General features: G+C 45.3%; 1 protein-coding gene across 8 annotated transcripts in view; it reads right to left on the reverse strand.

The window, feature by feature from the left end:
* Nucleotides 1-15,230: 15,230 nt before the first annotated feature.
* SPRING1 (SREBF pathway regulator in golgi 1) overlaps nt 15,231-23,081 on the reverse strand; it is a 181,013-nt gene continuing 173,162 nt past the window's right edge. For 6 of the 8 annotated variants that reach the window (XR_009181824.2, XR_009181826.2, XR_011646498.1 and 3 more), the window contains one exon: nt 15,231-18,896. The gene's annotated coding sequence lies outside the window, so the exon portion shown is untranslated. The remainder of the gene's footprint in view (nt 18,897-23,081) is intronic. The other 2 variants (XR_011646503.1, XR_011646501.1) reach the window with 1 other exon arrangement.

Consider the following 23,081-nt stretch of genomic DNA (forward strand, 5'->3'; position numbering starts at 1 on the left):
CTGCATTCTCTTATGTCATCCCATCAATGTCCTGTATAATAAGAATAAATGATATTTTTACCCCCATTCTGTAGATGAGAAAATGGAGAGGTGGAACCACTTACCAAAGCCCACAGAGCCGAGGACTTGAACTCTGGGAGAATTAAGTGAGAGTTTGAGAAGTAACTAAGAGTTGGCCGAGGTGTAAGGGTATAAGGGCCATCCCCCGGCAGAAAGTGATTAATGACAGCCCGGACCCTGGAAGTCTGCTCCTGACAAGTCGCTGCAACTCTGCTTTGACGGCTCTGTCCTTGCTGGATTCCTTCCAGGAGTGTCTCTTTATCAGGTCGCCCTTTCACAGGTCTGCCAAGATGGAGCTCCCTGAGAGACCACGCTCAGCCTTCATGTCTTTTCTAGTTGACTCACCACTAGCTGTTAATGGACTTCCCCGCCCTTCCTGTGCCCCATCATCCCACTGACAAATCCAGTCTCCTCTTCCACGCAGGGTCTAAGCCCCCAAGACAATCACGCAGCCTCTCGCTAATTACCCACCAAGGGTACAAAAATTAGCATGTCTCAAGTTGACACATATCCTGTTGTAAACTTCGTCTACTGAGATGCAATACGATTCGTGGTTTCAGTCGGGCCTGGGGAAGCCTGTGCTCCCCGTGGGGGAAGTTAGCCTGGGGGTTGTATTAATTTCCTGGGGCTCCCCTAACCAACGACCACAAACTGGGTGGTGTAAGACAACAGAAAGGGATTTGCTCCCAGTTCTGGAGCCCAGAAGTCAGAAACCAAGGTGTCAGCCTGGCCAGGCTCCTGCCAAAGGCTCCGGGGGAGAGTCCTTCCTGGCCTCTTCCAGGTTTTGAGGCCCCAGGCATTCCTTGGCTTGTGGCTACGTCCCTCCAATCTCTGCCCCTGTCCTCGTGTGGCCGTCTTCTGTGTCTCTGCTTCCTTTGCTGTCTATTGTAAGGACAATCTTATCCTATTCCAGGATGATCTCATATCGATCTTTAATTACATCTGCAAAGACCCTGTTTCCAAATAAGGGCACATTCTCAGGTTCCAAGTGGATGTGGATCATGAATTTGGGGTGGGGGTGGGATCACCACTCAACCCACTAGAGGAGTCTTCAAATTGAAGAGGTGCCCAGTATTCTTTGCAACAGATTAACTGTGTTTTTTAGCTTGGTGGCTTGAAAGGGCTTGATTTTCCTCCAAAGAAACTATCAGCCATGTTCTTTCAAATCTCCCTTTCACAGCCCTTAGCAGCATTATGGGCAGATTCTGTAGCTTTCTGGACACTTCCCAATATTAAAAAGTCCAGGCCAGTTTAAAACTTCCACCTTAATCCCTCCTCCCCCAGCTCAGGCTTGCCCAGGCCTGAAAAACCTGGAGTGAGCCTCACTACCTCCTTCGTTTCTCCTCTTGTCTGCTTCTGCCTCCCAAAGTGCACAGAAGAGGACTGAATCCACGGTCAAACAAACCTGGCCAATGCTGCATTAAACCAAGTTAACCAGATGTCTTCGCTTTAGACTCAGATGATGCGTGAATGTCCATCCAAGAGCTGGTCTTCAAACCTAATTGCCTAGGAAACTATTTTCCACAGAATATCCCATCACCCTGGTGTTCCCCAAAGCACACTTTGGGAAAACCACACTATTCAAAAATATTATAACATATAAATTATATCCAAGCCGATTATGCATAGCAATAGAAGATGTTTTCATGTCAATACACCAACTATGGAACAATTTTGTGATTTATTCAGAAATTTGGCTTAAAGATCACGGTGGACAAGACTCAACTTGGCTGGAAGACTGCAATCCCTCAGCAGAACTACGCAGACAATCAAGCTGGCCAAGTTTTATTCTAAGAAGCAATGAGAGACAACTGAAACTGCCCTGATTTTCCTAAACTGTTTCAGCAACCTCTGGGAGGTTAAAACTGTCATACATAAAGGCAAGTATTTCAATTAAAAATTTACAGTATAGTGTAGTCCTATAGTTTATGCAATTATATTATGCAAATTCATAATATAATGTTGACGACGATGATGGTGATGAAAGAAAAGAGAATGAGTACATTTAAGTCCCAGGCAAGGTTTCACTCCACTCTTCTGGAGTGGATGTGGGGCCACTCAGTACTGTCAGCTCTGAGTGGGAAAAAGTGTTACATACTGTTGTTTTCATTAGATAATGCAATCTCTAAATGCTGGCCGATTTCGTTATCTGGTGCTCAGCTAAAGAAACTGCAACGTCCTCCAACACTGGAGGAAACCCAGCTGCCCTGAACTGACTGGGAGAAAGCACATCAGCCTCCAGCTTAATGACTTTCCACAGGTTTTCAAGGGTAATTTCTGGCCATAGTCTGTACTTGATTCAGACTCTAACTGTAGAGTTGCAATACCACATCAGATGTAGCTCCCTGGTGTCTCAAAGTTGAAGAAAATCTAGTTTTGCAAATTTTTCTCAAAGTTAGGACTAACCCTTTGATTGATTCAGTCAGGGCCGTCAAGGTGATAAGATTCGAGGAAAGTCAACGATGCTCAGTCCATATCCCTTTTCTCTATTCCCTCCCTCTTCCCCAAAAGCTTGGAGAAAATTCTTTTTATCTGACTATGTTACCTGGATGGGCTAACTCATTTATACTCATTAATTATCTGGCCAGGATTTGTTTTTCCAGTTAGCCAACAGGCAGCAGAGCTCCGAGGGACTGGAAAGCAGAGGGAACAGGCATTCAGAAAGGTTCCGAAGCCTGGAGAAGACAGAGGCTCTTCGCACACCCTTTCAACTTGGTCCTTCCGCACAGAAATCCACTGCCACAGAATGATGTCCAAACTCAAGGTCCTTCCTATGCTGGTCCCAGCCCACCTCCATGAGCTGAGCTCCCCTCCAAGGCAGGGTCTGTTCTCATTTATCAAAAGTAACCTGCATAAAAGTACGGTACCACATGCGCATGTCTCAGCACAGGGTCTCATAAAAAATAAAATAACTGGAGAGCAAATTAAATCTTTACCAAATTTCTTGAGGAACACCAAAAATAGATCCTATTTATAATATACAGCAAAAAATTTGAACTTTTGTATTTTACCTTGTGGCAGCTGGCCCCCAAATCTCTCTCAAATTCTCCCTAAGTCTCCTTCAGCTCTACCTTTTCTTACCTATCCCTTTTTCCCCTTCCAGATCCAGCTTCCACGCTTTCCAAGGAGTACAGAGTAGCTGGGTAAGAGCATGAGATCTGGGGCTAGACTAGCTGTACTCAAATTTAGTTCTGTTGTTCTCTTACTTGGCAGGTACCTGGCACATGGTAAATGCTCAATGAATGTGACTTCTTGTTATTGTTGTTGTTAAAATCCTGTTGGCCTCTCCAATGTATATTTTTTCCACTTGCCCATTTTTCCATTGGTGCAACAAGAAATGTGTCTTAGTCTCCTTGGACTGCCATAGCAAACTGTCATAAGCTGGGTGGCTAAAAACCAATAGCAAGTTATTCTCTTACAGTTCAGGAGGCCAGAAGTCCAAAGCCAAGGTGTTGGCAGGGCCGCGCTCCCTCCAGAGGCTCTAGGGGAGATTCTGTTTCTTGCCTCTTGCTGCTTCTGGGGCCTGTTGGTATTCCTGAGCTTGTCCAAGCTCTGCCTCTGACTCTACATGGACTTCTCCATTTTTCTCTGTCTCTAATAAGGACATTTATCATTAGATTTAGGGCCCACCCAAATTATCCAAGATAATCTCATTTCAAGAGCCTTAATTTAATGACATCTGCAAAGACCTTTTTTAACAAATAAGGTCATCTGCACAGGTCCTGGGGATCAGGATTTGGACATATCTTTTGGGAGGCCACCATTCAACCCACTACAGAACGACACTGGGAGGGGGGCAGAGAAGAGGGTTGCACATACCTCTAATTCTTGTCTTTTCTTTCTTTCTTTTTTTTTTCTTTTATCTTTGCTACAAATGAAGAAATTGAGTAGAAGCCAGCATCAGGTACTTGGGAATGTGGAAGAGAGGCAGATGGCAGAAAGGCCCCGTGGAGCTCTCCATTTCCCCAGGGTCACTCTTTAAATGACACAAGTTCTCAGCCATAGAATACCTAGCTGCAAGAGCTCCCATATCCAGCTGGGATGAAGATGCCCTGGCACAAGCGGTGAAGTTTAGCCACAGGGTCTAACTCTCCAGCGAACAAATCCAGTCTAAGGAGTGGGGACGGGCCATCTCGGATTTCCCCCCAAGAGTGGTCAGCTGCATGTGTGGCTGGCTGGAGGTGGTTCAGGTTAGTTAGTTATTGATATCCTGTGTTAAGATTCCTGCCTCGGCTGCACTGAAGGGATCCGGGCGGCAGTGACTTCACTCAACTCAAATTGCAATCAGCCAGCCGCTTGGCTCGTGTGTTTCTCTACCCAGAACTATTTTTGGTGTGTGTTCATAGACAGCACACACAAGAGTATTTGGTATTTGAGACGCAAGCGTTAGGGTGATTGAAGTTAGCTGCTAATGAGCATGCCTAGAATAGATCTACTCCAAGTGTGTGAGCGTGTGCGTGCTCTCTGTGTGTGGGCCCCACGGTGTGTCTGCAAAGCAGATATCTACAGACTTGCCCTCAGGTGACCTTACTGATGTCCTCGAGCTGCTGCATCAGCTAAGATGTCCCTGGATGGAAGCTGGGAGTGGAAGAAATTTGGTCTGTCTCAAATCCTCCCTTACCAGGCACCCTTGCTCCCCACCCCATCTATATTCGATCTGTCCTTCAAAGCTTAGCCCATCCCACCTTACCAGGGAGGCTTGCTTGACCAGCCTCTGAACCCCTAGACCAGGGACAGCAAATAGGTTTCACCACAAGTGCCAAATCAGATCAAACTGGCAGTGATTATCTGGAGCACTGTGTTGAGGAGGATGCTGAGGACAAACTGGGCTGGGGTGAATGATGCCATGAGCAATTAGTGATGTCTATCATGGTGAGGGATGGGAAAGGGCCACTAATTTGCCAAATTAGCCCTAGAGCATTTCTTTTTGGTATCATTTAGGTGAAAAGGAGCTCAAACTGTCGTGTTCACTGATTATCCATCCATCTTTCCATCCATCCATCCATCCATCTTCATATATTTATCTATCCATCTATCTATCATCTATCTACCTTAAGTAGGTCAAAGTTCCTTGAGGGCAGGGGTTATAGCTTAAAGCCTTGGTGTTTCCCCACTGTTTAATACAGGACCTGGATGTAGTAGGCACTCAATAAATACAAGAAGCAATTAATTTTCATTGTTTTGACTCTGGAATTAGATCAGGAAGACAGTCTCTCTCTGAAGCACAATTCTGTAGGGTTTGCTTCCCCACCCTCTGTCTTCCCAGCCATTCCCACGGGTAGCGGATCTCATCTACCAAATCTCAGTGTGTACTGGGTCGTCTCCCTCTAATAGAACAATCCTGTAATTGTTCACTGCGATTATAACGTCAGGCCCATCCATCAACGAGCGCTCTTCTGAGTAGCTTGGCTTTCTTAATGGAATGCAGGGTCCTAAACAAGAAGGGAAGCTTCATAATGTAGGGTTTTATGTAAGCTGATTTCTGGCTGTGAGCTGTGGTCCTGAAATGATAGTTAAATCGATGGAGAGGCACTAAGCTATAGCCTGTGAATCTGGGCGTCTGCAAAACGCAGTTATTGACAGCTCTGAGTGGATGCGCTGCAGGCCGGCTCTCCCAGCTTTGATTGGGCTCTTTCTTTCTGCGGACAGGAGCAGCCCACAAGAAATGGAAATATTATGGCTAGCTGGTTGTTTTCACAGTCTACATGACAGGCCACCCCCCTAACAAGACTCTAGGTCAAGTGCTCTTCTGCACTTTGTGGATCTAGTGGGGAGAAATTAGCTCTCGGTGGTATTTCCAATTATGGAGAAAAGCACTTCCTCCCTGCCCTGGCTCTAATGTGTCTGGCAGTGGACCAAGAGGTAGGAAGCCTGACTGCCACCCCAGCCTCTTTCACCGGCTCCCGGCGTGACCTTGGGAGGGGACTTAACCTCTCGCTCCTTTGCCATTTCATCTGTAATGATTCCACTTTTTACTACCTCATAGTCATGCTCTAGTATAACTGAGATGAGCCTTTCCATCTTTTAGTCCCCCAGAAAGACTGGAACTGAGGAAATGCAAAGTGTAGCCATTTCCTTTGTCTCGGCTGCCTGTCTTACTAGCCTGTGGGATTTCTGAATAATGGTAAAAATTGATGGATTTACACAATTGCTTTTTTCCTAGGAGCCTTGAGGCATTTCAGGATTATTGTATTATTTCTCACCTCTTTTATTGACTGAGTAGATAACGTTTTATGCCCATTGTTTAAGTCAGCAAACTGAGGGAGCGTGGCCTCAAAGTAACCCACACAGATGGGCCGGAACTAATTCCTGACCCCAAATCTAGTGTGGGGCTTCTCTGCCAATGTGAGGATCTCAAGGGGGCATTTGGGACATACTGGCTCAGACACAACTCTTAAGCTGCCTCTTGGGCTATTCTTCTGCCCTCCTGACATTTTTTCACTCCTCATAAGTGCTTTCCCACCTCAAATCATGCACACCTGCTCTCCCTTGTGTGGGAGGTTCTTCCTGCACATGCTTCCTCTAGCCAATCCCTCCCCAGCCCCCAGACCTGCTTCAATGTCACCTTTGCAGTGCAGCCTTTCTTGGTCCCCAGGCTATGTCGAGCCCTGCCATTCTATGTTCTCACAGGCACTGCACTGTTCCTTCACAGAGCTGATCACACTATTAATTAAATAATTATTAGTTTAATGTCTGTCTTTTCTAATAATGATGGAATCCACAAGGGCAAGAACCTATTTGTCTTGTTCATTACTGTGACCCTAGACCTAGCAGGCACTCAATAAAAATCTGTAGAATGAGTGGCTGGCTGGCTGGCTGGCTGGATGAAATGGATGAGAGGTAGATGGATTGATGAGTGGATGGATGGATAGATGGATGGGATGAATGAGTGGATGGATGGATGGATGGATGGATGGATGGATGGATGGATGGATGGATGGATGGATGGACAGAAGAGTGGGTGGGTGAGTGGGTAGGTAGATGGATGGCAGGTGGATGGATGGATAGATGGATGGCTGGCTGGATAACTGGATAAATATATATATGTGTGTGCGTGTATGTACTCATATAGTATGTATGTATATGTAAGGGTGAAACAAATTATCAGTGTTTATCATTGAAAGCAAGTTCTAAGAAAAATCTAAATGTTCAGAGGAATTCAGGGATGCAGATCTAGGATAGCACTTGCCAAGCCCTGTATTTGGGTTTTGGTTTGGGCTATGGGTACTTGCCATCTTCCATGTGGCCCTCCAGATCCACTCTCCTCCTGTCTGTGTCTGGGATCCTGTAAAGGTTACATCAAAGGCTTCCTTGTGTTCTGGCTTCCAGCTGGGTTTGGCCAATGGGGACACTAGCAGAAGATCAGAGAGGAGAGAGGCTGGGTGTCTATTCTGCTGGCTTTCTTGCTGTGGGGTCTCTGGGGGTAGGCTGCACCATAGCCAACGGTCCCAGCATCTACCAGGCAGCACCCCCACCCCCACCCCAAGCCTCTTCATCTCCAAACTCCAGCAAGTTTCCCTCCCTTCACCTCCTCAGTCCCAAGGTATTAGCAGTACCCGCTGCTGCCAGTTCCAGAGCAGTGCACAATCCATCCTATTCCCTGCCCACACCTTTAGAAAGAGCCCCTTTATTAAACACTTGGAAGTACCCAATTGGAGTGTTCTGGTTCTTGCTGGGACCTGGAATGGTAAAACGTGCCATGATGAAAAGCTGTGTTGAGTTTTCATTTGGGTGAAAGTGGGAGAGGTCCAAGAACATGGAGAGAAACTGGTGAGGGTAGAGGTAAGTTGGAAGTGCCCTTTGGTGCAAAATGTGCATTCTGACTTGATGGTTATTATTCCAGGGGAGGAGAAATGGGCAATCTTGAGAAAAATATAGTCAGTGAGTTCTGTAGTCTCTAGGTGGAGGGAATATTTGTTGTTTTGCCTGCCTGGTATTCACACACTTTCCCTCCCCACAGTGATGAATTCCAAGTGGTCATATGACCGAAGTAGAGCCAAAGAGAGCAAGCCCTAGGACTCTAACTCCTGGGAAAAAGGTGTTGTTTGTTTTGTTTTTTAAGGTTGCTAAGTTTGTAGAATATAAGATAATAACCCGGAAGCTGTTAGGATCATTATTTAGGGAGAATCTGCTTGAATGAACTCAACCCAGAGAAAAAGAGAGCAAGAGATGGAGACATAGAGATTCCTTGTGACATTATTTGTCTGGATCCAGCCATGCCTGAAGCTGGACACTCCTGAACTTCTCATTTACATAAGCCAGTATATTTCTTTTTTGTTTAAGCCAATTTGAATATTGTTTACCTCACTTTCAAGCAAAGAGTGCTAATTAATCCAATGGATATAACACTTTAAATATGATTATTTCATGGAATGTGACTTATATTTACAGGGTTATTCATTCTGTAGATATTCATTGAATACCTTCTACTGAGCCAGGTCCTGAAGATATTTCTGTGGGAAGATAAACACAGTTCCTGCTCTCTTGAAGCTTTATACTAATAATGAGGGAAGATAAACATTAAAGAAATAATCACGTAAGTGATTAATTATTTACAGTTTATGATGAATGCTACAAAAAATAATTATGACCAAGTAGGAAGAAAGGATGGTTTAATATCAGAAATCCCATCATTAGAAATCCTTTGATGAACTAAAGGACAAGACTCAAACAATCATCTTAGATATACAGAAAGTTTTTGGTAAAGTGCCACAAATACTTACTTTTAAAACCTTAGAAAATTATGAATGAAAGGGGCTTTTGTTCATTGATAAAGATTCTATTTAGAGAAGCAGACTTGGCCCAGTAGTTAGGGCGCCCGTCTACCACATGGGAGGTCCGCGGCTCAAACCTTGGCCTCCTTGACCCGTGTGGAGCTGGCCTATGTGCAGTGCTGATGCGCGCAAGGAGTGCCGTGCCACGCAGGGGTGTCCCCAGCATAGGGGAGCCCCACGCGCGAGGAGTTCGCCCCGTAAAGAGAGCCGCCCAGCACGAAAGAAAGTGCAGCCTGCCCAGGAATGGCGCCGCCCACACAGAGAGCTGACACAACAAGATGACACAACAAAAAGAAACACAGATTTTCATGCCACTGACAACAACAGAAGCGGACAAAGAAGACGATGCAGCAAATGGACACAGAGAACAGACAACCGGGGTGGTGGGGGGGAGTAAATAAATAAATAAATCTTAAAAAAAAAAGATTCTATATAAAAGCCTACAGCAAATATTATACTTAATAAAGAAACTTTAAGCACATTCTATTTAAAATCAAGAATGAGATAAGGACACAGTCTATCGCTGCTGTTGTTCAACATAGTACTGTAAGTTCTGGCCAATACAATAAGATAAGGGAAAGGTGTGTGTGACATAAGGAAGACAAAACTGTCTCTATGTGCAGATGGAATGATCATCTATGTGAAAAACCAAACAGACTTAACAGACAAACTATAAGAATAAATAAGAGCGCTCAGGAAGGTTACTGAATAGAACGCCAACATATAAAAATCAACACTATTCTTCTAAAGCAGCAATAATCAAATAGATCATTGATCATATGATGTTAGAAAAGAAATATATTTTCTTCAATAATAACAATAAAGTATCTAGGAACACACAAAGACTTTATAAAGAAAAGTTTCCAAGCGTATTGAAGGACATTAATAGAATATTTGAATAAAGTTCTTTTTTAAGCTAGGTACTGTGTCTTAGTATTTTTATTATTTGAAATAGGTGGTATTACCCCCAGTTACAGAAAAGAAAACTAAGGCACAGAAAGGTTAAGTAACTTGTCCAGGATCACACAGCTAGCAAGTAGAAACCCTAGATTAGCACCCAGAGAGGGTATTCTTAACCGCTACACCAACTGCATATAATTAGCACATAATTAGGAGAGTCCTCCCCAAACTAATCTATACATCCAATGTAATTTTTTTTATAAAACAAATCAATTTTATTGGTACATATTAATAAAGCATACAATTCATTCAAAGTGTATGATCAATGGTATTTGGTATAATCACATAGTTGTGTGTTTATCATGTCAGTCATTACTAGAGCATTTTCATTATTTTAATAGTAATAATAATAAGCAAAAAAACAAATAAATAAGAAAATTCTTCACCGTTCAATCTCTCTCTATTTTCCCTGCTGTACATAGCTGCTATTTCTGGCTATTCTTGCACAATTATTTATTTATTAAGCAGTTTTATTGAGATCTATTCACATGCCATATGATCTATCCAAAGTATATGATCAATGACTTTTAGTATCATAATTGTGCATTCATCACCACAAAAAATTTTAGAATCATTTCATTACTCCAAAATGAAATACTCCACAGTCCTTAGCATATCTACTCCAATCCCAATGTAATTTTTAAAAAAGATTTATTTTATTTATTTCTCCCCACCTCCTCATTGTTTATACTTGCTGTACCTTTTCATCTTATTTGTTTCTTTAGGAGGTACCAGGAACTGAACCTGCAACCTCTGATGTAGGAAGGAGGTGCCTAATCGCACCTCTGTTCCCTGCTTTTGTTGTATCTCTTATTGTTCTTCCTTCTTGTGTCTCTTGTTGTGTCATCTTGTTGTGTCAGCTTGCCATGCCTGCCCATCGTGTCAGCTTGCTGTCTTGCTCATCTTCTTCAGGAGGCACTGGGAGCCTCTATTCCCTGCCTTGTTGTGTCTCTCATTATGTTTTTCCTCGTGTCTCTTGTTGCATCATCTTGTTGTGTCAGCCTGCCATGCCTGCGTGTTGTGCCAGCTTGCTTTCTTCTTTAGGAGGCACTGGGAACCAAAACACAGACTTCCCATGTGGTAGGCGAGAGCTCAATCACTTGAGCCACATCTGCTTCCCCCAGTGTAACTTTTTTTAAAAAGATTTATTTCTCTCCCCTCCCCTCCCCCACGTTGTTTGTCTCTCTGTCCATTCGCTGTGTGTTCTTCTGTATCTGCCTGCATTATCAGGCAGCACTGGGAAACTGTCTCTTTTTTGTTGCATCATCTTGCTGCATCGGCTCCCCATGTATGCAGCGCCACTCCTGGGCAGGCTGCGCTTTTGTCGTACAGGGTGGCTCTCCTTGCGGGGCGCACTTCTTGTGTGTGGGCCACCCCTATGCAGGGGTGCCCCTGCATGGCAAAGCACTCCTTGCGTGCAGCAGCACTGCACATGGGCCAGCTCACCACACAGGTCAGGAGGCCCTGGGGATTGAACCCTGGACCCTATATGGTAGATGGATGCTCTGTCAGTTGAGCCATATCCTGCTTCCCCCAATGTAACTTTAATATAAATATCATCAAGACTTTTAGGGGGGAAATTTGGCAAACTGGTTTGAAAATTTATAGGAAAGGATGAATGCTCAGGACACCTTTGATAATGATAGGCTAAGAAGAGGAAAGGAGAGGGAAAGGAAACACTCACACTTCCAGATATCAGGGTATATTACAAATAAAAGCCATGAGGGAAGCAGATGTGGCTTAAGCTGTTGGGTGCCTGCCTACCACATGAGAGATCCTGGGTTCGGTTTCCTGTGCTTCCTAAAGAAAATGAGCAAAACAGCGAGTTGGCACAGCAAGCTGATGCAAAAAGATGATGCAAGAAGATGACGCAACAAGGTGATGCAATGAAGAATAACCACAAAGAAACAATGAGCGACGCAACAACCAGGAGCAGAGGTGGCTCAAGCCATTGGGTGCCTCCCAACCACATGGGAGGTTCCAGGTTCGGTTTTTGGTGCCTACTAGAAAAAAGATGAGCACCCAACAAACAGACACAGAGAGCAGACAGCGTGCACAAAACAACAAGGGTGGGGGAGAAATAAATAAAATAAATTTTAAAAAAACAACAAACCATGAGATGCTGGTGCAAATGGACAGGCAATGGGACATGAGACACATTATACTTGAGATTTGACAGAGGTGGCTCCCTAACAGCAGGGGAAAGGATGGCTCACTGGGAAGATGCTGTAGGGGTAACCAGCTCACTATATACTGAGGATATATCCCTACCTCACTCCATAAGGAAAAATTACCTCCAAAGAGATTTAAAGCTTGGATGTGAAAGGTAAATGGTCATATTAACAGAAGAGTGTGTAGGAATATCTTTGTGGCCTTAGGCTGAGAAAGGATTTCTTAAAGGATATCAGAAAAGCAAGGCAATGAGGAAGGAAGCTGATAACATGACTACACCAAAATTGAAGTTCACTCTTTAATATGGGACATTGTGGGCGTGGCTAATAGGTGATGTACTGGGTGAAGATATTTGCCACATCTAAAGCTTACAAACTTATATTAATATCTAAAATACTAAAAAATACTTGAAAATCACAATAAAAAGAAAAATCCAACAAAAAAAGGACAAATGGGTAGGCAGGTCATAGACTTTATAGATGGGGAAACCCAAATAAACATATGAAAAGATGCTCAAGCTCACTAGTAATCAGGGAGATGCAAATTAGAGCAACTTCGGGCCCATGAAAAAGGCAACCTTTTAAAGTTGGGAAATATTAAGTGGCGAAATAGTCCCCCTGAGGACCCTCGAGAGGGGCCTGGCCTCGAGGGAGCAGTCCAGGGGCACTTGCAGAACTGAGTACGTGCAGGCCTGTGACATACCAAGCTCTGTCCCCAGTGTGCACCCGCGACACTCCTGCATCGGGCTGTGAGGCACATGCGGGAGGATGTCGGTGACAGCCAAGTTTGTCAGCAAGGAGCTGGAGATGACTTAAGTGTCTGTTCCTGGGGGAAATGGGTAAGCCAAATATGATGTAAGCAGTGATGGAGTAATATGCAGCAGGCAGAAATCATAAACTGGATTTACATATACCATCAGGGATAGATCTTAAAAACAGAGCGTGCAATGAAAAAGGTGGGAACTAGCCTGAGATTTATGACACAACATGTGTCACTGGCATACATTTAAAATACACACTCACAAAACAACACTATATCTGTTTTATAAGCATTGTAAAGTGGATTGGAAGGATTTATTTTGACTATACTGGAGTGGGTGCCTTGTGGGAGAGAAGTGGTAACAGTAGATGCAGGCAAAAAATAATACAAGAATATATCATCATCATAATAACAGTAACAATAATAACACAAGAAAGCACAAGAGGGGCCTTGAATGGACAAGTGGTGGCTGTGTGGTTCTGTGGATGCTGTGCACTGAGATCCACACTTTACAATGAGAGAAGGAAGGAATCATGCAAGAGATGAAGTAGTGACAATTGCACTGAGGGCCTGCAAGGGCCCTGCTGGGATACTGGATCTGCTCTGGTATGTCAGGGCAGACTTGGTTGAGGAAATGGTGTTGAGCTAAGGCCTGGAAGGAAAACCGGAGCTTCCAGGTACAGAGCTGGGCAGAGTTAGGCAGAAGGAGCGGAGTGGAGATGGGCAGTGCCGAGGAACACCCAGGCTGGCCAGGCTGGGGAGGATGGCACAGTCCTCACACCACGGCCCTGCACTCCCCCTACCCTGAGGAAGGACAGTGGACAGAGCTGGTCACAGGGTCGTGCTAGGCTGGGCCACCTGCTCAACTGCCCACGGGGACCAGGTGATGGAAATGAGCAAGTGGCCTGGACACGTATGAAACACTGCCACACAGAATTAGGGCCCATCTCATCTTCCAAAAAACAGGGCCCCTCAAGCCTAACTTTCTTTTCCTTGTTTTTGATGGAGACATGGGTACCAGTTTCCTCTTTAAGAAAAACAATAATGATGTGTGATGAGAAGTGGTATCTGATACTGGACCTTAGCTTTGGGGGAAACAACAGGGAGGGCTGGGGACTGAGGACAAACGGAGGACACATCCCAGCCAAGGGGGCAGCTGCCAAGTATTCCAGGCAGTGCTTGCCCCTGCCTCCCAGCCACCTGATCCCATGCTTACTGCAGTGGGGACAGAGGGCTGGGGGAAGCATGAGGAGAACAGTCATTGCAGCAGGTGGTGGCAGGAGGGCGACCAGAAGTTCAGATAAGAGTTGTGTGTCAAGATCCCCTTGGAATTGTCCCCTCCTCCCTCATGAGGCCCAAAGAACTCACTGCGAATTTAAATCAATTCAGCAAGCCCGTATCGAGCATCTACTAAAAGCATAGCGTGTGCTACACGTGAAAATAAATTAGTGCTTGTGAATGCTGAAGGGTTCGCCCTGTGCAGAGCCAGGTACTAAGCACCTTCCATGCATCGCCTCCCCGGATGCTCTCCTAACTCTGTGCCACGGAAGCTGGGACGGCACATCCTGCACCTCTCTAACTTCCACAAGTTCAATTCCATGCAGCTTACTACAGAGACAATAGGGAAAGGCTCACTAAAATGGACTGGGCAACGACGCCTCCGCCACACAAAGCCCCCAGGTGGAAACGGAATCGAGGCTCTGCTCTCCTGACAGTCCATCTCCGATCCTTGGACACTTTCCTAGAATGAGCAGGTCCCTGTCCTAAGTGTGGCTCTAGAACAGGGTTTCTCAAACTAGGCACTACTGACATTTGGGGCCTGATAATGCTTTGTGGCGGGGAGCAGCACCCCTGGCCTCCAAACACCAAATGCCAGTAGCACCTCCCAGGTGGTACTAAACGTAATTCCCAACATTGCCTGGGAAGCAGAGCTCGGAAGCTGCGGGGAAGGGCCAAATCGGCCACGGTTGAGAAGCACTGCTTTAGATTTTCAAGGTGTACTGTTGTATAATTTGGTTCCACGGCAGCTACCTCACCTGGTGCTCAACTAGGAAGCCGCAATCAGTGGCAATGCAGGGAGAAGTATCCGTGGCAAGGATGCCTTGCTGAGACTTGTGACAGTGCCCATTTTTTCAGGGGTTTTAAGGGGTTTTCGTGAATGCTCTTGCCTTCACACTGACTACAGAAGCTAGTAGCCAAATATGCTACAACTCAAATGCTGTGTTAATATCCAATTCCACCCATGAACAGGTAAGGAAATGGAGGTTTGCAGGGAGTAAGTTACCTGCCCAAGGTCTCAGAGCTAATAAGTGATGAAGGAGTAACTGGAGCCCAATCTGTTTTACTCTAAACCCCCTTTCCCTCCCAATCCCAACTATTTTGCCTATCTGCAAGAGGGGCCTAACGAAAATCAGTGTGCTGGACTCTCCACAGACTCTGCCTACTAGAAGTGAGACTAAGCAGTCATGTGCCTGCGTCTTTGTTCTGAATCAGGTCACAGGTAAATTCAATTTTAAAATATATTTATTGAACTGTGTATTACTTGACATTCTTCTGATTGCAAGAGACAGAAACGTAACCCAGACTACCTTAAATCGAAAAGGGAATGTATTAGTTCACAAAACAGGCAAATTTGAAGGGCAGCTGACTTCAGGCATGGCTGGGTCAAGGGGCTCACACTATCATTAGGACAGTCTCTCCATTTTCTCTTTTCCTGGTTTTATTCTCAGGCAGACTCTCCCTTCCACTACATAGAGCCACCACCAGCACCAAGTTTAAAACTTGACTACTCAGAAACCCAGCAGAAAGACTTCCCCCCTTCCAACAGTTCCAGCCCCATTCCCGGAATTGACTCTGATGGCCCCAGCTGGGGTCACGTGCCCAGCCAGGAACTGATCACTCTGGCCAGGGGCAGGTGAGACTCGCTGTGGTCAGGCCTGGGGACCTGCCCACTTCCAGAGTCGGAGGGCAAGGTCAGTGCCCCAAACCTTCTGGGGAAGACTGGGAGGAGAAAGAGTGAGATGCCGTGGCCAGAAGGCGAGGGGACAAGCCTGGTCAGACCAAACAGGCCAGTGCACGATGCCACCTAGTCCTCATCACAACCCCGTGTGGACACGGATGTGTTCCAGGTGAACGAGGCTCAGGGAGGGGCCATGTGGTGAGGGACGCTCACTTAGAGATGAGGAAACCCCTCTTCCTTGCCCAGAGGCACCCTGCTGTCAGGTGGCGGAGCACGGACTTGAACCTGGTCTGACTGCCTGTAAGCCCGTAACGTGTCCCGGGTTCCGCAGAAACCCCTCTGTGCTGGCGAGCCCCATTAAGCCTCCTCAGCGCTTCGTTCCACTCTTTTAACTTGCAAACCCAGTCAGCGAGTTCTTTATTTCCACAAATGGTGCTATTAAACTAATGGCTTTGGGAACTAAAGGCTGGCCTCAGAGCAATCACACATCTCTATAGCTTCCCCCATGTTCTGGCTTCCAGAGAAATGCATTAGAGATTCCAGGAGTCGAGGCCCATTTGGAAATGGTTAGCAGCTGCCATTTTGTTTCAGGATGGCAAAAGAACCAGACTCTCTGAACTTCAGCTCCTCCTCTGCAGCCTCTAGCTGAGAGCTAAATAAGGCGAGAGTCGGTTACCTCCTACCCCAGTACCCTGTAAAAGGCATTAGCAGACCACATCAGGCAAAGAGCTGAGAAGCTGGGTTGAAATAGAGGTCTCTTTCTGTTTGGTCAATAAGCAGCTGTGGAGGATGCGTAGGATGGGGCTAAATTTATTTGTTCGTTTCTTTCTCGGAACAGCGGCAATGAGGCTGAGAGGCAGCTGTCTCGCTCTGCCAGGAGTCTTTTGCAGGCACCGGCATGCACAGGGGCTGGGGCTGGCTCTTCAGGATGCGGATGCCTTTCCATTTTGTTCCCTTCCTGTTTCGGGCAGGACGTCCAGCCTCTCTGCCCTTCAGGGCTGGAATCCTGGGCCAGTGGGTAGAGATTCAGAGTTGCCTTCCAGAGACGCGGGGTGAAGTCATTACCTTTCAAAAACATACAAGCTGCAAAAAGTACATACCAAGGCCTGGTGAAGGCAACTTGCGGCCACACCCTAGAAAACCACAGAAGTCCCTACCGCCTCTGCTTTCACTGCTCAGACCTGTGGGAAACTTGTAAGACACAATGCTTGTGAGAAGGGGGTGGCGGCATCTCGGAGGTGCCTTCCAAACGCACAGCCAGGCTGGTTCCGCGGACTCCTTTCCGGAATCCATATTTTTTTCGTAGAGTCCCCTGAAGGCTGCATTCAGGCAGCCCTTGAGCATAGTGGTCAAACGTGGTTTTTAAAATAAGTTCTGTGCGACTTTCAAAAGGTACCCATGGGTGGGGAAGTGAAAGGAGCAGGGGGCTGGGGAAGAAACAGCTTCTTTACTTTCAGCCTTGCTTGAATGGCTTCTTGACGGTTAGTGCTACAGTTTTGCTGAGTCAGAAGAATCCCCCAGCTGCTCACCGGAAACACAGCTGTTAGGCGAAAATAAGCCCAGAGCCAAGCGTTGCACACCTTCCAAAAAATAGGGCAGAGAACCTCAAACAAAAGAGAAAAAGACTGAACAATAAGAGAGGCACTGCAAAACCTCAGTCCCTCGTCCCGGCCCGTGGCTCTCTCCACCTCTCTCGCTACTCACTCACCGGCCTTCCAATTGCTCTGAGATGGAGCAGAGCTTGGCTGCTTTTCCACCGGAGTGGGTCGAGTTGTGCCCCCCCACTCTGTCCGCATCCTAATCCCTGGGACCCGTGCACATGATTGTATTTGGAGAAAGGGTCTCTGCAGATGGCATTCAGGTAAGGATCTCAAGATGAAAACATTCTGGGTGCAAATCCAATGTCAGGTGTCCTCGTAAGAGTGAGAGGCAGAGGGAGATGAAACAGAAGAGAGAAGATGGAGGCAGATTAGGAGGTTTGCTGCACAAGCCAAGGAGCCCCAAGGACAGGTGATGGAAGCCACGGGAAACCAATACAGCACTCAGGCCTTCCACCTGCCGGGTCCTGTCGTGGCCAGGCCCCTTCACCTTGGAAGCAGGATGGTGTCATGAGAAGATCCAGGGACTGGGAGGAGCTAGGACCCCTCCTCGATGAGACCCAGCCATAGAGCAGTGTGTGACCTCAGGATGTAGCCACAGTTCACTGTGATAGCCAAGCATGGGGCATTAGAAAACACTCTGGATTTGAATCCTGGCTCCACCACTTAACAGCTGTGTGGCCTGGGTTAAGGTATTTAATTTCTCTGGACCTCGGTATCCTTACTATCTCTACAGTGGGAATAATAAAATCTCCCTAATTTAGCTGTTGTAAGAATTAAGTGAGTTGGTACATGCAAAGCACTTGGGTGAGGCTGTAGTTGGTAAAACTTATGGTTCAGTGCTGTCCACAAGTGTAGTAAATGTCTATTGTTTTTGCTTGTTCAGCATCTACGACGCCTTCTTTCAGTGACAGCATCCCAGTTTACCTTTGGAAAATCATCTCTCTTCCACCACTCCTTTTTCTACGGGAGGATATATGATCCAGATCTGGCCAATCAGAGCCAGGGATTAGTTCAGGGATGGGCATGTGATTCAAATGTAGGGAATCAAAATGAAAAGTTGTTGAAACTATTGGAAAGAGAAATTTACTTTCTCTTGGCTCTGCTATGTGAGTACGGTATGAGCCTGCTACTGCTGGCAGCCATCCTTGTCACCCCCTGGGGACAGCCTGATGAAAATGATGCCCAAACAAGGAAAGTAGAGGTGAGGGAAGGAGATTCCTGATGACACTGTTTGAGCCCCTGGATCCGGCAGTGCCTGAAGCCTCAGTACCTCCATGCTTCCCAGTTCCATGAGACAATAAATATTCTATATATTTAAGATCATTTGAACTGGTCAGTTGTAAACAAAGGCATCCTGACCTATACAATATCTCACCTTATAATCTCAGCAATTAAGGGAGGTAGCATTTTGTTATCCACATTTCATAAGAAGGAACTGAGGCTCAGAGAAATTTAATCACTTGTTCAAAATTATACTGCTAATAAGTGGCAGGGCTGTGACCTAGTCCACTAGGCCTGAGGAAAGCAGAATGGCGATGTGCTTACTGCACCGCAGCTTTTGGGTCGTGTCCTGGAAGAGTCACATCATTCTTAAGGCCTTGAGTGGCTCATCTGTAAAATAAAGGAGGTGGAGTATTTTTTTAAATTTATCTTTTAATTGTAACATATATACAACTCAAAATTTCCAGTTTTAATCACTTTCAAGTATGCAATTCAGTGGTGTTACTTACATTCAATTAACATCCTGAACTACCATCATAATCCATTATCCCAATTTTTTTGTCACCTCAAACAGAAACTCTGCACCCATTCAGCAAAAACACACTCTTCCCTTTCCGCCCCCACAGGTCCCTGGTAACCTTAATCTACTATCTGTCTCTATGAAATTTGCTTCTTCTAAGAATTTCAAAAAGCATAAAAAATGTGTCTTTATGTGTCTGGCTTATTTCCCTCAACATGAGGCTTCAAGTTTCATCCACGTTGTAGTGTACCTCAGAACTTCATTTCTTTTTAAGGCTGAATAATATTCCATTGTGTGTCTATACCACATTTTGTTTATCCAGTCATCTGTTAATGGACACTTGGGTTGTTTCCATCTCTTAGCTGTTGTGAATAATGCTGCTATAAATATTGCTTTCAATTCTTCTGGAAAGAATGTGATTGCCAGATTATATGGTAATTCAATTTTCAACTTTCTTGGGAGCTGACAAACTAATTTTCACAGTGACTGCAACATTTTACAATGACACCAGCAATGTATAAGGGTTCCCATTTCACCACATCCTCACCAACACTATTTTGTTTTTTTAAAAAATAATAGTATTCCTAGTGGGTGTGAAGGGATATCTCACTGTGCTTTTGATTTGCAATTCTCTAATGACCAATGACATTGAGCATCTTTTCATTTGCTTACTGGTCATTTGTATATCTTCTTTGTAGAAATGTCTATTCAAGACCTTTGCCCATTTTTAAAAATGATTTGTCTTTTTGTTGTTGAGTTGTAGCAGTTCTTTATATATTCTGGATATTAAACCTTTATCTGCTATATGGTTAAGCAATTATTTTTCCCATTCTGTAGGTCATCTTTTCACTTCCTCGGAAGTGTCTTTTGATGTACAAAAGTTTTAAATTTTGATGAAGACCATTTATTTTTTCTTTTGTTGCTCCTGCTTTTGGTGTCAGATCTAAGAAATTACTACCAAATCCAAGGTTATGAAGGTTCTCCTCTATGTTTTCTTCAAAGAGTTTTATAGTTTTAGTCTTATGTTTAGGTTTTAATCCATTTACAGTTAATTTCTCTATATGGGTGAGGTAGGAATCTGTTTTAGTTCCCTAGTTGCTAAAACAAATACCAAGTAAGTGGATGTGGCTCAACTGATAGAGCATCCATCTACCATATGGAGGGTCCAGGGTTCAATCCCCAGCGCCTCCTAACCTGTGTGGTAAGCTGGTCCATGCGCAGTGCTGATGCACGCAAGGAGTGCCATGCCATGTAGGGGTGCCCCCCACACAAGGAGTGTCCCCTGTAAGGAGAGCCGCCACATGTGAGAAAAGTGCAGCCCGCCCAGGAGTGGCGCTGTACACATGGAGAGTTGTAGCAGCAAGATGATGCAACATAAAAGAGACGCAGTTTCCCAGTGCCACTAGATAATGTGAGTGAACACAGAAGAACACACAGTGAATGGACACAGAGGGCAGAAAATGGGGGGAAGGGGAGAGAAATAAATAAATCTTAAAAAAAAATTAAAAAGAAAAAAAGAAAACAAATACCAAAGAATTGGTCGAATAACAGCAATTTTTTTGAAGATTTACTTATTTGTTTATTTCTCTTCCCTTCTCCCTCCACCACGGTTGTCTGTTCTCTGTGTCTATTTGCTGCGTCTTCTTTGTCCACTTCTGTTGTCAGCAGCACAGGAATCTGTGTTTCTTTTTGTTGCGTCATCTAAAATATCGAAACCTCAAAAAAAAAAAAAGGAGGCCCGGGGTTTGAACTGTGGACCTCCCACGTGGTAGACAGACACCTGGGCCAAGTCCGCTGCCAATAACAGCAATTTATTAGCTCACACTTTCAGAGGTTAGCCTGGCTGGAAAGCTTCAGGGTTCCTTGGCTTTTCCATCACATGGCAATACACGTGGTGGCATCTTCTCCTTTCTCTTCCAGGTTCCATTGACTTCCAGCTTCTGGCTGCTCCCCAGAGCTTCCCTCTCCACTTGACTTTCATTCTGCTTCTAAAGGACTCCAGTAGTCCAGATTAAAGCCCAACCTGATTCAGTTGGGCCATACCTTAACTGAAGTAACAGCTTCAAGAGACCTTATTTATAATAGGTCCTAAACCACCAGAATGCAGACAAAGACCAAGAACATATCTGAACTGGAATACATACTTCACAGGGTCCAACTTCATTCTTCTACAAATGAATATCCAGTTTTCCCAGTGCAATCTGTTAGAGACTCTTCTTACCCTGATGAATGTAGTTGTCACCTTATTAAAAATTAGTTGGGGGGAAGCGGCTGTGGCTCAATCAGTTGGGCTCCCATCTACCATATAGGAGGCCCTGGGTTCATATTCCGGGGCCTCCTTGTGAAGGCAGGCTCGCCCACCAGCGCCACGGAGTGCCACCCAGCCCGCAAGCGCCACAGAGTTTCGCTCAGCCCACTAGCGCCAGCCCACCAGCGCCGCGGAGAGCCGACTCAGCAAGGTGTCACAACAAAAAGGGAGACAAGCAAAAAAAAAACAAACTTAAGAATGACACAGAGAGCAGACAACAAGCAAGCCACAAGGGAGGCAGGAATAAATAAATTAATACAGACATACACAGAAGAACACACAGCAAATGGACAGAGAGCAGACAGCAAGCAAAAAGCCACAAGGGAGGGTGGGGATAAAAAAAATTAGTTGGGGGAAGCAGCTGTGGCTCAATCAGTTGGTCTCCCTCTACCATATGGGAGGCCCTGGGTTTGCATCCCGGGGCCTCCTTGTGACGGCAGGCTCACCCTCATGTTGCAGAGAGCCACTGGCCCACAAGCGCTGCTGAGTGCCGCCTGGCCCACGAGCACTGCAGAGAGCTGACTCAGCAAGGTGACACAACAAAAAGAGAGACAAGCAAAAAAAAAAATGCAGAAGAGCACACAGAGAATGGACACAGAGAGCAGAGAGCAAGCAAGCTGCAAGGTGAGGCTGTAAATAAAAATAAATACAGACACAGAAGAACACACAGCAAATGGACACAGAGAGCTGACAGCATGCAAAAAGCTGCAAGGGGGGGTGATAAAAAAATTAGTTGGCCATACATGTACAGGTTTATTTCTGAATTCTCAATTCTATTCCATTGGTCTATATGTCTATCTTTATGCAAGTACCACACTGTTTTGATTACTATGGCTTTGTAGTAAGTTTGAAATCAGGAAATATGAGACCCCCAAGTGTGTTCTTCCTTTGCAATATTGACTTGCCTCTTTGGGGCCCCTTGCATTCCATATATATTTGAAAACTAGCTTTTTTGTTTCTGGAAAAGAAAAAAAAAGCTGCCAGGATTTTGATAGGTATTGTGTTGCATCTGTAAATCACTTTGTATAGTACTGAATCTTAATACACAAGAGATGTCTCGCCATTTATTTAGGTTTTCTTTAATTTCTTTTGGCAGTGTTCTGTAGTTTCCAGTGTACAAGTCTTTTATTTTCTTGGTTAAATTTATTCTTTTAGGAGCTATTGTGAATGAAAAATTTTTAAAAAAATTTCTGTTTCAGAATATTGTTTGCTGGTGTATAGAAACACAACTGATTTTCTTTTTCTTTCTTTTTTTTAAAAAATTTATTTATTTAATTCCCCCCCCTCCCCTGGTTGTCTGTTCTTGGTGTCTATTTGCTGCGTCTTGTTTCTTTGTCCGCTTCTGTTGTCGTCAGCGGCACGGGAAGTGTGGGCAGCGCCATTCCTGGGCAGGCTGCACTTTCTTTTCACGCTGGGCGGCTTTCCTCACGGGCGCACTCCTTGCGCGTGGGGCTCCCCCACGCGGGGGGGACACCCTTGCGTGGCACGGCACTCCTTGCGCGCATCAGCACTGCACATGGCCAGCTCCACACAGGTCAAGGAGGCCCGGGGTTTGAACCGCGGACCTCCCATATGGTAGACGGACGCCCTAACCACTGGGCCAAAGTCCGTTTCCCCCCGATTTTCTGATGTTAATCTTGTAGCCTGCAACTTTGCTGAATTTGTGTTTTAGTTCTAGTAGCTATCTTGTAGGAGTTGAAATATTTATAAACTTCACCCTGTAAACACACAGACACAGGTTACAATG

The sequence above is a fragment of the Dasypus novemcinctus genome, chromosome 19, assembly GCF_030445035.2.
Source record: "Dasypus novemcinctus isolate mDasNov1 chromosome 19, mDasNov1.1.hap2, whole genome shotgun sequence".
Taxonomy (NCBI): domain Eukaryota; kingdom Metazoa; phylum Chordata; class Mammalia; order Cingulata; family Dasypodidae; genus Dasypus; species Dasypus novemcinctus.